Raw genomic sequence first — 14,885 nt, forward strand, 5'->3', positions numbered from 1 at the left:
GAACTTATTGGGAAAGCAGAAATCGAGTCACAGATGTAGAGAACAAACTTATGGTTACCAAGGCGGGAAGAGGGGTATGGGACGAATTAGGAGATTGGGATTGACATATATACACGACTATGTATAAAATAGATAACTAATGGGAACCCTGAGTAGCACAGGGAACCCTACTCAGTGATCTGTGGTGACCTAAATGGGAAGGAAATCTAAAAAAGAGTGGATATATGTATACATAAAACTGATTCACTTTGCTGTACAGCAGAAACTAACACAACAGTGTAAAGAAACTATACTCCAATAAAAATTAAAAAAAAAAAAAAAAAAAAGGATGGACCACTGTTTGCCCTGTGAGCTGGACCCAGGCAATTGAAGTCTCCTCCCTTCCTCCCCTGTCCTTGGAATGCACACTCCACTTGCCTTCCCGGAGCTGGGAGAGAACATCTTATAAATGCTCCGCCCCTATACTTATGGTGGTCCCTGCAGCCTGTAGAAAGGGAAAAAATAAGATTCCCCAGATGCCTGCTGTACAAATGGATCTAAAGGAGGCATTTGGTCCACAGGGTCTGCAGTAGCTCTTAAGCCCAACACTGACACCATCTGGATAGAAACAGGAACAGCAGCAGTCTGTGGGCTGAACTCCGAGCAGTTTGGCTGGTGATCACCCAGGAGCCCTGGCCATTAACCCTTTGAACTGACAATTGGGCTGTTCTAAAGAGATTAACCCTATGGCTTGGACAATGGAAAGCCAAGGGGTGGATGATATAAATAAGCCCTTGTGGGGTCAGGATATGTGCAGAGACACTTGGGTTTGCCTGCAAGAGCCTAAGTCCTCACTGTCTCCCATGTCCCAGCTCGTAAAGCACTGACACCCCTTGGTAATCAGGAAACGGATGCCCTAGCTTGGGTAGGAGCCCTAGCAAGTGATCCTTCAGTAAATACAGCAGATTGAGTGCAAAGAAAGAGTGGCCACCAGAGCGCCCTGGTGGGATGCCATACTCCTAAGGATGCTGGGTTGCCCTTGAAAGACAGTGACTTAGTTAAAGCAGTAACAAGATGTCCTGGGTGTTCTAAACGATGCCCAAGGCAACTGCCAAAGGAATTTGGGCCCATCTTCTGGAGATCGCACCTGGTAAGGGATTGGCAAATAGATTATATCGGGCCCCTCCCTTAAATGAGGGTCCTAAATGTGCCCTGGTTTGTGTGGATAGCTTGTGTGGCTTAACACAAGCTTTTCCCTGTCGCCAAGCCAGCCAGGCTATCTCCATTGTGGGGTTAGAGAAGCTGAGCACCATGGGTGGATGCCCTCATCGAATAGACAGTGATTAGTGGTCACATTTCAAAGGTCATGATAGGCAAGCCTGAGCAAAAGACCGTGACACTGAATGGAGGTTCTGTCTCCCCTGTAACCTGCAGACCGCAGGGTTGGTAAAAAGAAAGAATGGACTCTTAAAGCAGCAGATTAAATTACTAATAGGTAAAACCACTTTGGCCAGGTGGACTAAAGTACTGTCCCAGGCTTATTACATTTGAGTGATCCAACACTAGGGCCTGTTGCCGCATATGCCAGACTGGGGACCCCTGCTGAGACATCCAACACCATAAAGGTACAGAAGTCACCAGCAACAGCCATTGCCCGGACTCTCGCTGTGGATGAACAAGCTATGCTGCTGGGAACCCCAAGCCCCATCACGCCTTGGTGAGGCAGTATCTATTGGAAGTTAAGGTAGGACGTCCCGCTGAGATGGGTGAGCTACTTTGTACCCCTGGGTGCGGGGGCGGGGTGAGGGCTCGTCAGTTTCCACTGGGGTCCTATTGTCCTGCTGCAAGCGGAACACGCACCACTGAAAGAGGGGAGAAGGTGAGGGTCCTGCTCTGGCATGTCCCGCCCCTAGTCCATCTCCTCTGTCCTGACAGTGTTGTCTCTCCGGGCCGACATCTGTGGTAAATGCAACCAGGTCAAGTTCCTAAAGCTGCCAGACTCCCTCTTCTCAAGGCCAGGCGAGCATATTCTGTTTTCCACTGTTACTTTTGGCCACTCTATGTCCCCTCCTGGAGGACATTATAGTACACATAGAAGCTGTAACTAAGTTCACTCACAAGCCTTAAGTAACATAAAATGACATAGAAAAAAAGAAAAACTCGGAGGGACCTCTTGTAGAAAAGCATACTGTTACTATTTGCAAGTTTTCTGTAACTACTCTCTCCCCTTCACTTTGCTATGCCAGCCTCTCTTCCCAGGTACTTTGATTTTTTTTTTTTCTTTTGCCTAGGGTACTTTGATTTTTCATTTGAAAGAGGATGTTTTAGATAGCATATATCCAGAAAAAGCTACCTACCTCCAATTGTAAAAAAAAATACATTGGCATTCTCATGAATCAAAATCTCTTACAAAGAGTAGAACGGTGGTGGTTACCAGGAAGGGGGTGGGGAGGGATGGGAAGATTTGGTCAAACGGTACAAACTTCCAGATGAATTAAGTTCTGGGGATATAATATACCACATGGTGATTAGAGTTAATAATACTGTATTCTATACTCAAAAGTTGCTAAGAGGCTGTATCTTCAAACTTCTCATCATTAGAAAGAAATGATAATTATGTGAAGTGATGGAGATGTCAGCTAACACTATGGTGGTCATCATTTTGCAATATGTAAGTGTATCAAATCAACACGTTTTACAACTTAAACTTATACAAGGTAGTATTTCAATTATATCTCAATAAAACTGGGGTGGGAAAACACATGTAATAAAGGGTTCTACTGACTTTCTATGCTGTGAACATGTTTTATCAGTGAGCAGATATGCTGCCCAGTAGGTGTTAAAGGACAAATGTAATTAAGATGTGCTACTTGGGGGGGAAAAAATCCTCTTATGAATCTGATTAGAGTTAATTCATTTTCTAAAAGTCTGATCATACCTGAAGCTATAAAACTGGTTTCTTAAATATACATATTAGAAGACTGTATTTTGCATCCTCAGGAAGCCCACTCTGAAACAATTTGGCACTCTTGTGCACCACAGTACTATCAGTTGGAAGAGATGTGTAGAGACAACCCAGCTCTACATCTAGTTGTACAAATTGTTTTGGAATTAGTGGGAATTGGTTGAGTTTATGAAGAATCCCAATATCCCCTAAATTTTGTTCTTTAATCAAACATTAGAACTATACCAAGGAGTTCTAATTGATTGGATGGCCTTTGAGAAATGATTCAGTCTTTACTGTATTTATTTATCAGTAATAAATGTTATTTTTAAAATTATTATGCTTAAAAAGAGATTTAGGATACCTATATAAGTATCATAAAGCTAACAAAATCACTCTAGTCAGAATATCTTGAGTTCTTTAGATTTCAGATCCATTATATGGGATATATACATCTCGATTCTCTACTGGGCATAAAGCAAAGCCAAGAAATTTGGGTGTAGATTTTTTTACATCTATAAATATAATGACCTATATAGATTATATAGTCACACCTATATAGTGCAGCTAGTCTTTTCTTTTGTTATTTAGAGAAGCTGTTTTTTTTTTAACTGACCTATAGTTGATTTACAATGTTGTATTAGTTTCTGCTGTACAGCAAAGAGATTCAGCCATATATATATATATATATATATACACACACATATATATATGTATGCATTCTTTTTTATGTTCTTTTCCATTATGATTTATCATAGGATAATGAATATAGTTCTCTGTGCTATACAGTAGGACCTTGTTGTTTATCCATTCTATATATAATAGCTTACATCTGCTAATCCCAACCTCCCACTCCAACCCTCCTCCACCCCCTTCCCCCTTGGCAACCATAAGTCTGTTGTTCTCTGTCTGTGAGTCTGTTTCTGTTTCATAGATAGGTTCATTTTTGCCATATTTTAGATCCCATATGTAAGTGTTTCATATGGTATTTGTCTTTCTCTGTCCGACTTACTTCACTTAGTATGATAATCTCTAGGTCCATCCATGTTGCTGCAAATGGCATTATTTTCTTTTTTATGGCTGAGTAGTATTCCATTGTATATATGTACCACATCTTCTTTATCCATTCACCTGTTGATGGACATTTAGGTTACTTCCCTGTCATGGCTATTGTGAATAGTGCTGCTGTGAGCATAGGGGTGCATGTATCTTTTTGAATTACAGCTTTGTCTGGATATATGCCCAGGAGTGGGATTGCTGGATCATATGGCAACTCTATTTTTAGTTTTTTGAGGAACCTCCATACTGTTTTCCATAGTGGCTGCACCAACTTACGTTCCCACCAACAGTGTAGGAGGGTTCCCTTTTCTCCACACCCTCTCCAGCGTTTGTTATTTATAGACTTTTTTAATGATGGCCATTCTGATCGGTGTGAGGTCATTCCTCATTGTAGTTTTGATTTGCATTTCTCTAATTAGCAATGTTGAGCATCTTTTCACGTGCTGTTGGCCACCTGTTTGTCAAGAAGCCATTTTTTAAAATATAGAAAATAGTGTAAAATGTGCCTTTTGCAACTTTCAAAATTGTTTAATAAGTTTGAAAATATTTGAAATAGTATTTTTCAAGGAGATTGGAGTCAGGTTTTACTTCCTCTTTCTATTTGTACAGCAAATACATTTTAAAGTTAAAATTACTTCTGTAATGTCAAAGGAGGAGTAGGAAGGTAACACCAACATCCTTAGGTGGTTTCCAGCGGGTAATTAGTGTTATGGGGTGTTATTATTCCACCTTCCACAGTAACTATTCTTCTAGAATTATTTTCTGGCATATCCTTCACTTGGGTGATTTGGAGAAATATCCTACAGCAATATTGCTTAATTTATTTTGGCTACAGCATTAAGTTTTGTTTGAACAATAAAGAGGCTAGAAGTTCTTTGAAGAGGTATTATAAGCCAGACTTTAATAGTCAATAGAAGGAGGGGTTGAGTATTGATTTAGAGAAGGAAAGATCTATAATAGTTAACTGGTAAGTCTTGTAAATCGAATGAGAACAGCAAGTAAATGATACAGGAGCAATGTGGATATCTATTTTATCTAACAGCCAAAGAATATAGAGTTGAACAATTACTGTCTTTAACATTATTCCAAGTGTGATATTTTCCTGAAGGCTATTGAGTATTATTAGCCTGCTATTAAAAACAGAAGATAATTTCCTATTTTGCACACCACTGAATTTATATTGTTTGAAATGAACTGAAATTCTCTTTTCTCTTAAAACTTTTTCTAACATCAAAAGAAACACGAATGGGTTTCAATTTCCATTTGTAACTTATTAACTGCTAATCTGAATAAAATTAAAAATCAATTCAATAATACAGAATTTTAGTGAGTCTACCATTTGCTGGGGATTATGCTAGATCCAGAGGATACAAATATAGTTATGTTATACTCCTTGCCTACAGGAAACTCACAGGCATATAAACAAATAAATCACAATACTGTGCCGGTAGGGAACCAGGAGAAGCAAGCACAAATGGAAGGAATGATTTACTCAATGAAGAAGTAAGATAAGGATTTCGTGTTGTTGTTTTTTTTTTTGAATTTCTTTTCAATGACAATTTTTTTAGAGCAGTTTTAGGTTCACAGCAAAATTGAGAGGAAGGTACAGTGATTTACCGTATACCTCTGCCTTCACACATCCATAGCGTCCCCCACCAGAGTGGTACATTGGTTGCACTCAATGAACCTTCATTGACACATCATAATAACCCGAAGTCCATAGTTTACCTTAGGGTTTATTTTGGTGTTGTACATGCTATGGGTTTGGACAAATGTATAATGACATGCTTCCATCATCATAGTATCATACAGAGTATTTTCACTGCCCTAAACATCCTCTGGGCTCTCCCAAATCCCAACCCCTAGTAACCACTGATCTTTTGACTATCTCCATAGTTTTGCCTTTTTCAGAATTTCATATAGTTGGAATCAGACAATACGTAACCTTTTCAGTTTGGCTTCTTTCATTTAGTAATAAGCATTTAAGATTTTTCCACATCTTTTCATGGCTGGAAGTTTGTTTTTAGCTCTGAAGAATATTCCATTATCTGGATGTACCACAGTTTATTTAAGCATTCACCTACTGAAGGACATCTTGGTTGCTTCCAAGTTTTGGCAATTATGAATACAGGTGCTATAAATATCTGCTTGCAGGTTTTTGTGTGCACATAGGTTTCCAATTCCTTTGGGTAAATACCAAGAACCATGATCACCGAATTGTATAGTAAGAGTACATTTAGTTTTGTAGGCTTTTCTCATTTTGAAGGAGGCATGAGCAAAGGCACTGAAGCGTGAAAAGGCACAGTGTATTTGGGAAACCATAGGTATGGCTGGAGGGTGAAGAGCAAGGGGCAAGTGGTGAAATTAAGGCTGGAAGCTTGGCAGGCTCAGAGCCTATCACACCATGCATTTTATTCCATGGAGATGAAGCGCCAGAATAAACTTTTTAATCAGGGACATCATGTGATTGGATTTGCACTTTAGAAAGATTGCCTTGGCTGTACAGGAGAGAATAACTCTGGGCCGGAGGTCAGTTACAGCCTCGAAAACCAGTTTAGACAAGATTTAAACTAAAGCAGTGGACACGACGATGTAGAGCAAAGGAAAGATGCGAGAGATTCTGCAGTAACATCGTCAGACTTCAGGGCGGTTAAAGGTCTGGGGGTTAAAGGTATATGGGTTGACACGGGGGTAGGGGGAAGGGAAGAGCAAAGAAGGAGTACTTGAGAGTTTTTAAAAAATTTCTGGCAAGGGAGGAAAATCTGGATATTTGATTAAGTCTGACTAACTTAGGGAATAAAGGAAAACAAGGGCAGGGGATGGATGGTTGAAGGGTGACAAAGACTTTCTCATTGGTAGAAGTTTAATTTGGTTTCTCTGAGCCCTCTTCTGTCAAGTCTTCCTGCCCAGGCCCTGTCTTTGGTCTGCCAAGTCCAGTTTTAGCAAGAATTCTGCTGAGTCAGTTTAGAGAGAATCTCCCACCCTTGATATCTGATCACCCTCAGTGTCTAATCACAGTAATCAGTTTTTAGCAAGAATCCTGTGAAAATGGTTTAGCAAGAATCACCCCTACCCTTGGTGTGCCCTCTTAGTAATTTTCCATACACTGGCCCCTCTCACTCTGCTCCTGGGCTACACATCTCCAGCTGTCTTTGTTGTATTTGCAGTTGAGCCCAATCTCTCTCCCCCACTGCAAAAGTCTTGAGTAAAGTCTTCCTTATCGTTTTTACAAGTATAATTTTTTCTTTAACAATGGGGGGAATCATCTCTTTGTAACTAAAGTTACTTCCATATGCCTCTAAAGTTTAGTTTGTGCATACACCTTCTAACTAGCGTATGGCTAAATAACATGCCTAGATCTTGCACTGCAGGGGTTTATCAGGCATTATGTACACAATCCAGCCATTTATGCCCCAAGAACCTAGCAAGCTGGCTTCCTCCCCTTAATTAAAAAAAAGGAAAAAAAAAAGTGTCAGTCTGACACCCACTATGTGGCAGCTCATACAATTCCTTCCTTAAACACTTTACAATCATCTTGCAGGGGGCTAAAGCAGCAACACTCCCGTGAGACACGGCAAGCCTAGAGGAAAGAGAGACTAACAGTCTTGGGGACACTTTGAGGTTGAGGTCTAGTAAAGACTACTTCTCTGTTTCTAACCTCAACTTATTTAAAGGAAGCTATTGTAACCATCCAAATTTGCTGTTGTAGCGTGCAAGCTTCTTGATAAATAAAGGAATGGGCATGGCTGTGCTCTAAAAAAATCTTTTTTTTAAGGACACTGAAATTTGAATTTCATGCCATTGTCATGTGTCCCAAAACAGACTTTTATTTTTTTAACCATTGAAAATGTAAAAACCATTCTTGGCTTACAGGCGTACAAAATCAGGCGGTGGGCTGCATTTGCCTTATGAGCTGTAGGTCGTTTGCAGACTTGGTAGGCATAAAATGTCAGGATTCAAAAACTATGTGTTAAGTGTGGGACCTGGCGTGGGGCGGTGCGGTAGAGGGACTTCACAGGCTAACTTCTAATACTATAACGTATGTGAAAGCAGTTTCCAGTGATTTTTAGTCCAAGTGGCCAAGCCCAGGAATGGTGACAGCAGCGTGGTAGGGACCGGGGTCCAAGCCGCCTCTCCGGGTGTCCGCAGGCGCGTGCACGCAGGCAAGTTTCCGGCCCGCGCTCAACCGGGCTCTACTGCGCATGTCTGGGGAGGGGGCGGAGCGGCGGTGGGCCGAGGTTCCCGCGAGGCTGAGGAGCTCCTCGCCGGTGGGCGTGTACACTGGGGCGGCCCTGCGTCACTTCCGCCGCGGAGGGACGGAGCTGGGGGAGGGTGGCGCCCCGGCTGGCGCTCCGCTGTTTGTGCTGGAAGCTCAGCTGATGCCGGCTGGCCGGCCGAGGGGACGCCCGTGCCGGGAAGAGGCGCGTCGCCACTGCCGCCTAAGTAGCTGCGGCCTGCATCCCGGTAAGTTGCCCGTGGGGGACCGGCGGGACGGTAGGCTACGGGAGAGGGCAGCCGGGTGGCCCGGGCACTCGTCTGGGATTCCAGGTCTCCTTATCTCTCCCCGGAGGGCGCTTCTAGGGCGAGAGAGCGGGGAGACGCCCGGCCCCGAGGAGGTCCCCGAATCCAGGCTCCAGGAGGCGGCCGGGCACCGGAAGGAGCCCTCGGGTCCCGGGCCTGATGGGTGCGCGACGCTCTCCGCCTCCTCTGACTCTGTGGGCTTTGCGGGTCCAGACGCGCAGACTGTTTTGGTTTCTCTGGTCCCGCCCCGCGTTGCCTGTCCCACCCCCCAAGCCTCCCAGCCTAGGTTCCCCGAGTCTGCCTGGCTTCCCCTGGGCAGTAGGTTCTCCAGCAGTTCGCGGGAATCTGTTAAGGCGATGTCCCTATTCTTCATCATTCTCCACTGTCGGCGCACCTGGTTTGTCAGCTGCTCCGTGTTTTTAATTATCAGCAGTTTCTTTGTAACCCCACGCACGTTGAATTCTCTTCCGGGCTGCTGTTGCTTCAGGCGGATTCAGGTGCGTGCTTTTTGAAAGGTGAAGTTGTGTGGATCATTGTGTTGCAGTGCTTCCCCTCGCTGTCATGTCTGTCATCGTGCGGGGAGAAACCTGGTTTCTACGCCCAATACAATGATAACTTTCGATAAAAGTGGTGACACCTAGGAAAAACTTGGACGTGGCATGAGGAACTATCACATAATCCTATTTAAAGTGATGTTTTTAGTTCCAGTAACATCCCAGTTGGTCTGCATCCCAATCTACAGTCCCAATTCTTGAGCTTTCAAAAATTAGTGTATCGAGAAAATGCTGTGAAGACAGTGAAATATTAAGAATTTTGAAATCCGGGAGTTTAAAAAAAGTGTGAACCGAGAGTTTAATGCCGCTTATGAGGCAGGTGTTTCAAACCCATTTCAGTTATTTTGTTAAATGGCTTGTGCAAATTAGTTGTACTTTGAACATAAGAACGTGCTCTTATTTCGGGATTTTTATTAAACTTTTTCTCAGGGTTGCTCATTTTTCTGTTTCTGTATCGGATCTAAATTAAAACCTTGAAAGCATTGTCCTTTTAACAAGTGATGTTGGCTGAAAAGATCACTTTCACTAGCTTGTATATTTACTTGCTTCAATGTACCTTGAGTTGTTTTTTTGCTTACTAATAATGACAGAGGATTTGGGCCGAAGGGTACATACTGTCTTGCTTGTGAAACATAAATCTGTGTAAAGGTCATAGTTAGAACTCTTAGCCCAACATCTTCCTATCATGTCTTAGTTCTAACCTTTCTTTCCCATGTCTTGTATTTTACTTTATTCATTATCCTTGCTTTTTAGAAGTGCCATTGCCCTGAGTTTTTCGGGATATCTTTTGTCCTGTGCCTTTTTTGTTTGCTTGGAAGACTACCTCTTCCTAACTCTGCATGGCAGTCAAGGCTCTATCCTTGTTCTCTCTACACCAGAGTGTCAAAATTTGAAACCCAAGGAATACTTTAGTAGTTCCATGAATATCCTGAAATGTCTTGGAAAATATAGTGTATGTATGCAAATAAGCATTTTTCAAAGAAGAGGAGCTTTTATCAAGTTCTGGGATCCCCAAATTCTCAAGAAGTGTTACTGTACACCCTTCTTCGGTAAATTCAGTCTTATGGTTTTAGCTGTCACTGTGGTAATAACTCCAAACATTATTCCACAGCCTGTGTTCCTATAGTACATCTCCATTTGAATATCCCACTGTTAACTGCATCCTGTAAATCCAAGAGATTTTTATTAAATTGGCCCCCTTCCCAGTTATCTCGTATTCACAAATGGCACTCTTCCTGTTTCTCTGTTTAAAAACACTTAAGTTGTCTTGACACCTACCTCCCCTTACCCCATTCTTTCCTGTTACCAAGCCCTGTGTTTTGTTGTTTACCCCACTTTCAAAGTGTGGCTCAGAGTAGCCCTCGTTTCCATTATAGCACCTTTACTTTGATTCAAACCCTTGTCACTTCATGGCTGCATTATCGCAGTAACTCGGTGAAGTCCTCCATACATTCATTCTTTCCATCGTCAGCGGAGCCTCCACCTCGAAGTTCCCTTATTTCTTCTAGTTAAAACGTCATTCCGTTCTCTAGTGGGGGGTCTAAGCCTCACTGTTCTATTTATACCTCCACTGTATTTGCGCTACCCTGTAAATAGGGAGTCTGGTCCTCCCTGCTCTTTTCTCAGTTCCTGATGGCACTTCCCAGTTTACCTTCTTTATCTGTTTGCAATCTAACTTTTGTCCCAGCTGAATTTGCTCTCCAAACCCTTGTCTGCATTTGCTAGTGTTGTGACTTGGGAGCAGTTAAATTCAGCTTCTTGATTTTGTTGACAGCGCTCTCTGTTGAGTAATTTTTACTTGACAACTGTAGTTTCTAGACTACAGTTGTATTAAAATAGGTGTATTAAAATAGTACGATCATGAGATCGTCTTGTTTTCCTTTAATTGTTCCCTTTTTCAAATTTGCTTTATATGCTGTATTTCAATGCCAAGTCGATAGGTGTATTCATAATTGGTCATGAGGATTATCTCTTAATGGAAAGAAACAACGCAGATCCCTTACCTCTAAGATATGTAGCTCTGTCCTCTGCTTGACTCTTAGGCCCATGTCTGCCATCTTTCCCACTTCTTACTTTCCTTTAACTACCTTATTCTTGCTATTCCTGAATAGACAAAGCTAATTCCTGTCTGCAAAGTCTTGGTTGCTTCTTCCTCTTCCTTGAATGCTTTTTACCCAGAAACTTTTAATAATTTGCTTCCTCGCTTCATTCAGGTCTCCAGTAACATGTCAACTCAATTCTTCTCCTGACCACATCAACTAAAATAGCACTTTCTGTGCCCTTTCTCCCCAACCCCCAGCTTTATTTTTCTTCACGGCACTTCTCGGCCTGTTGCTATACATTATATTAGTTATTTGTTTATTAATAAGTTGTCTTTTTCTCCAAGACCTAGGAGACTACCTGAGGTTTAATAAGTAAGTGGATTATTCCTTTTACTATGAAATAGTATCCCTTTTTAATCTCATTTCATGCTTTTGCCTTAAATTTGCCTTAAAGGGCTTTTTGCTTTCTTTTGGTAATATAGGCCTGGCATATATTTCCCCCTATTCCTTTATTTTTAACCTTTCTTTATCATTATATTACAGGAGTGTCTAGTAACTAGTATGTAGCTGGAGTTTTCATTTCTAAAATTTTGCTCTTCCTGTACACTCTTTGTACAGTTCTTTTTTTGTTTCCTTATTTTTGTTCCCTCTATCATTGATTGTTTTAAACCTACTGAATTTTTTTCTATTCTTTCTAATCTTGGTTACACGTTTTCCTGTTAGCTATACTTGCTGGTACTCCCTTGAAGTGATTCTTCTTTGACTGTGAGTTAATCTTCAGTGGTGGTTGCTGAGTGTGGGAGTCTCTTGCCGTGAGCTTTGGAAGTGTCCTTCCGTGGTAGGACTCAGTGGACTCAGCAGGGGCCCCATGGAGTTTGCTAGCTCTGACTACTTTTCATTTGCTTAGGGTTTCTGCACCATAAAGGTAATGTGACTGCAGATCCAGGCATGTGATTCCTCTTCAACTGCGGATTTCCCACTGTTGGGTTTGTTTTTTTAACTTTCTTGTGGTAAAAAATATATCATAAAATTTACCACCTTAACCATTTTTAAGTGTATAGTTCAGTGGCATTCAGTGCATTCATGTTGTAAAACAAATCTCCAGTACTTTCTCAGTTTGCAGAACTGAAACCCTACCATTAAACAACAGCTCCCCTCTGCCCCATTCCTCCAGCCCCCTGTAACCATCATTCTACTCTCTGTCTCTGAATTTGACTGCTCTAGGTACCTCATGTAAGTGGAATCACACAGTACTTGTCCTTTTGTGACTGGCTTATTTCACTTAAGCTCATGTTCTCAAGGTTCATGCCTGTTGTACACTGTGACGGGATGTCCTTCCTTTTTAAGGCTGCATAATATTCCATTGTGTGCATATACCACATTTTGTTTATTTAACTGTCTGTGGACATTTGGGTTGTTCCCACCTCTGCTATTATGAATAGTGTTGCTGTGAACATAGGTATACAAGTATCTTTTTGAGGCCCTGCTTTCAATTCCTTTGAATATGTACCTAGAAATAGGATTGCTGGATCATATGATAGTTCTAGTTTTAATATTTTGAGGAACTGCTGTACTGTTTTCCATAGCAGCCACACCGTTTTACAGTCCCAGTAACAGTGCTCAGGAGTTCCAACTTCTCCACATCTTTGCCATCACTTGGTATTTTCTGGTGTTTTGTTTTGTTTTTGGGGCTTAAACAACAGAATTTATTTCTCAGGTATTTTCTGGTTTGTTTTTTTCTTTTGCTTTGTTTTGTTTTTTGTACTAGCCATCCTGATGAGTGTGAGGTGATACCTCATTTGGTTTTGATTTGTAGTTCTCTGATGATCAGTGATGTTATTCATCTTTACATATGCTTGTTCACTGTTTGTATGTCATCTTTGGAGAAATGTCTGTTCAAGTCTTTTACCCATTTTTTAATTGAGTTATTTGATTTTTTGTTGTTGAGTTGTAGGAGTCCATTATTGGTTTTGAGTATGGCTTTTTATCCACGAGTACTTTAGTTGTATTTTATCATGTTATTTCTGTCTTGGAGATTGTGAGGCTTATTAATTCGGCTTATTACATTGACTGCAAGTCCTGAGGGGTTCAGAAGAGCCAAGAAAGCAGATAGGTTTGCTTCTTTTCTCTCCTTCCCTCTATAAAATTGCGTGTTTTAAAATAATATGCTCACATGTGATTTAGACAGATTTTAGTTCGGACTGTCACCTTCTGAAGAGTCACAGTGGGTTCTTGGTTTCTGTCTTGTTCCGTTACTCCATCTGTCAGCGATCTGCTGGAAGCAGATCTAATGTCATTCCTTTGCTTATCATACTTCATTGACAGTTCGATCTTTACTCTCCTTGGCAAGATTATCAGACCCTTGGTAACCTGGTCCACCGTGTCTTTGAAGTATCCCCTTATACCTCTCGCTCATTCTCTCCAGGTCCTGGAATGAAACAGCTACTTGCAATTTTTGCTTATATTGTGTATATTTTCTTAAATGCTTTTTTGGTGTTTGCTTGTGTTTGTTTCTCCCATTATCTAGCATTCTCTCCTTCCCCTCTTATCTTTTACAATGTAATGAATTCCTTTTTTGCTCAGTTTTCAGCATCTTTTTTCAGACTTACCTGGGTATCTACTCTCACCTTGTGTCTTCCATTCACATAGCACCATCTGTTAAAGTGCATTAAAGTGTTTGCTTTTTTTTTTTTTTAACTACAAAAGTGATACCTGCTCTTTGTAAGTAATTGAGTCTGTCCAAAAATAAAAGTAAAAGCCCTTCTCATTCTCTTTTGATTCCACTTCTCAGCTCACAGGAATTAATAAACAGGTACTTACCCTTTCAGAATCTGTGTGTGTGTGTGTGTGTGTGTGTGTGTGTGTGTAGCCACAGATTTAAACTGCATATATAGGTTTTTGTTTTCTTTTATTACATAATATCTTCGTGTCTACATCTGTGTATCCTCATGTGTGTATGGTATATATGATATTGCAGCTTGCCTTTCTCACTGTACTGTGTATGAAGGATATATAGGCAGATCATCTCTTCTTCTTAACTGCTGTGTAACATTACATTGTAACTCAGTTTATTGTATGTATGTACCGTAATTTATTTAACCATCCCTTGCTAGAAGAAACTTAGAGTTGTTTTTCAAGCAGTGTGGCAGGGAATGTGTGTACATATCTTTACTCCTATGCAGTTATTTTTGTAGGATAGGTTCTTAATAGTGGAATTGCTAATCAAAGAATATGTGCCTTTAAAATTTTGATAGATAGCATTTAAAATTTCATTAGATACTGTCAGATATTTCATTAGACACTGTCAGGTAGCCCTCTGTGTCCCGTTTCCCCAGGTATTATCAGTACTGGGTATTATCAATCATTTATATTTTACCAATTGAAAGAACAAAATATCTCTTTTAAACGACATTTATGTTGTGGTTATGTACCCCTTGTCTGTTAGAAGTGGCACACAGCTTATTCTAGTCTGACTTCTTTGATTAAATAAGCACTTTGTACTAGACAGTGAAATCTTCCTTACAAGGCTATCTCGAGCTCTAGACTGAAAGTTTCTTGGTATCCTGTTTGTGGTCTTAGCATCTAGCACTATGTCTGGTGTAGAGTTGTGGTCGAACGCGTGCCCAACATACAGTGAGGCCAAGCAAACTGAAATGTCCACGTTTGGAGTGGGAGAAAGGTTTATTGCAAGGGTCATGCAAGGAGAACGGGTGGCTCCTGCTCAAAAGACCTGAACTCTGATGGGTTTCGGGAAAGAGTTTTTATAGGCACAATTTGTGGGGAGGT

General features: G+C 41.1%; 1 protein-coding gene across 4 annotated transcripts in view; it reads left to right on the forward strand.

Moving 5' to 3' along the window:
- LOC309666210 (calcium-independent phospholipase A2-gamma) overlaps positions 1 to 14,885 on the forward strand; it is a 148,128-nt gene that overhangs the window by 70,039 nt on the left and 63,204 nt on the right. For 2 of the 4 annotated variants that reach the window (XM_082473509.1, XM_082473511.1), the window contains exon 1: positions 8,266 to 8,446. The exons of the other annotated variants lie outside the window; for them this stretch is intronic. The gene's annotated coding sequence lies outside the window, so the exon portion shown is untranslated. Of the gene's footprint in view, positions 1 to 8,265; positions 8,447 to 14,885 lie in introns of those variants that run through there. 4 annotated transcript variants of the gene reach the window in all.

This window comes from Balaenoptera physalus (genome assembly GCF_965194825.1).
Source record: "Balaenoptera physalus genome assembly, chromosome: 8".
Lineage (NCBI taxonomy): Eukaryota > Metazoa > Chordata > Mammalia > Artiodactyla > Balaenopteridae > Balaenoptera > Balaenoptera physalus.